The sequence below is a fragment of the Mandrillus leucophaeus genome, unplaced genomic scaffold, assembly GCF_000951045.1.
Source record: "Mandrillus leucophaeus isolate KB7577 unplaced genomic scaffold, Mleu.le_1.0 Scaffold452, whole genome shotgun sequence".
Lineage (NCBI taxonomy): Eukaryota > Metazoa > Chordata > Mammalia > Primates > Cercopithecidae > Mandrillus > Mandrillus leucophaeus.
In genome coordinates, this window is record NW_012104832.1 from 9,846 (window position 1) to 13,114 (window position 3,269).

Below are 3,269 nucleotides of genomic sequence, written 5' to 3' on the forward strand. Positions count from 1 at the left end.
TTGTGTACAAATTGTATACACAGTTCAATTGTACACTGCTCATGTAGTACAAGGAGCTATTTATTTTGTCTTATTATTTTTCATGCATTTTATTTTTTTCTTCATGTATTTTTTTTTTAATTTTAATTTATTTCAATCGTTTTTGGGGAACAGGTGGTTTTTGGTTACATGGATAAGTCCTCTAGTGGTGATTTCTGTCTGAGATTTTGGTGCACCTGTCCCAGAGCAGTGTACACCATACCCAATGTGTAGTCTTTTGTCCCTCACCCCCTCCCATCCTTCCCCTTGAGTCCCCGAAGTCCATTCTTAATGCATCGTTCTTACGCCTTTGCATCCTCATAGCTTAGCTTCCATTTATAAGTGAGAACAGGTGATATTTGCTTGTCCATTCCTGAGTTGCTACACTTAGAATAATGGACTCCAACTCCATCCAGGTTGCTGCGAATGCCATTATTTCTTCCAGGAATTATTTTAAGTGGTTTATATTGTTAGATAAAATGTCTGGGAGGCTATTGTTTTGGACTAAGCTCCTGTACTAAGTGCCACCAGACAAGACCGAAACAGAATGGAGTCACTCCTGCTAGGTAATCAAACTATACTTAGAGATGGGCCAATTTTCAAAAAGACAAAAACAAAAAAACAGGGGATTTGCAGCAATCAATCCAAAGGGCCCCAGTCAACCTGAAGCAACATGAAAGAAGTCCCCTCTACTTTAACTCTATAAGGAAAGTAACCTTTTTTTTTTTTTTTTTAGATAAAGTTTTGCTCTTGCCCAGGCTGGAGTGCAGTGGTGTGACTTCGGCTCACTGCAACCTCCACCTCCTGGGTTCAAGCGATTCTCCTGCCTCAGCCTCCTGAGTAGCTGGGATTACAGGCACCCGCCACCACTGCTAATTTTTGTATTTTTAGTAGAGACAAGATTTCACTATGTTGGCCAGGCTGGTCTCGAACTCCTGACCTCAGGTGATCTGCCCACCCCGGCCTCCCAAAGTGCTGGGATTACAAGTGTGAGCCACCACACCCAGGCAGGAAAGTAGCTCTGAAATGACCAGTCTACCGTTGATTCCTGATTTTTGTTTTCTTCAACCTTTTCCTCCTGGAAAGTCTACCCCTCTGCTCTGATCATCAGAGAGCCTTTCTATTTTGAAGATGGTATACTGCTCGACTCATACAAGTCAATTAGATCTTTAAATTCAATTTGTTGAGGCCAGGTGCAGTGGCTCATGCCTGTAATCCCAGCACTTTGGGAGGCCAAGGCAGGCAGATCACTTAAGGTCAGGAGTTCAAGACCAACCTGGCCAACATGGTGAAACCTCGTCTCTACTAAAAACCCCATCTCTACTAAAAATACAAAAATTAGCCGGGCATGGTGGCATGTGCCTGTAATTTCAGCTACTTGGGAGGGTGAGGCACGAAATTGCTTGAACCCAGCAGGTGTGCAATGAGCTGAGATCGTACCACTGCACTCCATCCTGGGCAACAGAGTGAGACTCTGTTTCAAAAATAAATAAATAAATAAATAAATTCAGTCTGTTGAAATTTTGTTCTTGACAATATGCAGTAATTCTTTGAATCCTCACCAAGATACCATTGTATTAGTTTGCTAGGGCTGCCATAACAAAGTACCACAAACAGTGGCTAAGACAACAGAAATTCATTATTTCACAGTTTTGGAGGTTGGAAGTCTGAAATCAAGGTGCCAGCAGAGTTGGCTCCTTCTGAGAGCTGCAAGAGAAAGTTCTGTTCCAGGCCTCTCTCCTTGCTTATAGACAGCCCTCTCCTCCCTGCATCTTTCTGCATAGTCGTCCCTCTGTGCACATATCATTCTTCTCTTCACGTGCTGCTCTTTTTATAAGGACACCAGTCATATGGCACTAGGTCCCTACCTTACTCCAGTATAACCTCATCTTAACTAATTACATCTGCAACAACCCTATTTCCAAATGTGGTCACATTCCAAGGTACTGAGGGTTGCGACTCCAGCATGTGAATTTTGGGGGGACGCAATTCACTCGTAACACTCTTAAATAAATGTTATCCCCTCTCCTTATTTTACAGAGGTAGAAAGTGAGGTCCAGATAAGTAACTTTCTAAGATCCGAGGGCCAATAAGTGGCAAAGCTTGGATTCTAACGTAGGCAGTCTGACGCTACAGCCCACACGCCGATAATCTTTTCTTGTCTTTTTTATTTTATTAACAAGCAGAATAATAAAAAACAAAAACACAACAATTTTAAAGCTGAAAAAGCAATAAGTCAAATTGCTGCTGCAGTTCACGGATGTACCTGGGATACATGCTCGCTTGTTGTGAGGCAGAATGTAGGCACAGGACTGTGCATTTTTTTACATATATATATATGATCAAGAAGAATCAGAGAACTGGAAACCACAGGAGACCAGAAAGTATCCATAACTTTTCATCAGGCAATCCCAGAGCGCTCTGCTCCTTTCCTTTTCTTTGCCTCTATATCCTCTGTGGTTCCAGTTCCAGCTGAACTTCTGACAATCCCAAATCACTCCTTCCTCTTTTTCAGTTTCTCATCATTTTCAGACTTTCTGGAGATTGAAGAGACATTCAAACCGAATCTTTGAGCTCTTTCCTTCAGCTTTCCCAGGTTAACTGTAGGTTATCAGATGACAGACAGGACAGACCTTTTGTGGGAACTGAGGAAATCCCACACCAAGCCTGTACGAGCAGCTTTCTTACTCTCCAAGCTCACGAGTACATTGAACCATTTGGCCCTCTTCTGCATTTTCTCAGTCTGTGGTATTTCAGATATAATTTTTACCACTCTTTCTCTGCTGCCACATCCACAGTTTTTTCAAGGGGTTCTTCCTCTTTGACAGAGAGCTCTATGGACTTTGTTTCTTCTTCCTCTGTTTCATCTCCCAGTCCCTCTTTTTCATTTGCCTCCTCTTCAGCATGTTCTTCACAAGATATGCCTGGAGTCTATTGATAAAATCTTGCTTTATTCCCTTGGTCTCCAAACCACGAGCAAGACATTCTTGCTTTAGTCCAACGAGCTTCAGCTTATGGAGCTCCACCATCTGGGTTGCCATCTTGTTACCCCTCTTGCAAGCTTATATTCTATAGCCTCTCTGGAAAGCAAGAGAACTACCACAGAAATAAATTCCACCCCATGGAATTCCAGTTTTCTTTTCTTTTTTACATAGTGAGTCAAGAGATTGATGTGGGCTGAGAGAGCTGTGTCTGAGACTTCACTCTTGTTTGGAGAACCTGAACAATTACCTTCTACCCTCAAAAACCTA

The 3,269-nt window shown here is 42.3% G+C and overlaps 1 pseudogene; it reads right to left on the reverse strand.

Moving 5' to 3' along the window:
* Positions 1–2,419: 2,419 nt before the first annotated feature.
* Positions 2,420–3,059, reverse strand: LOC105549685 (annotated as a pseudogene).
* Between the last annotated feature and the right edge of the window lie 210 nt (positions 3,060–3,269).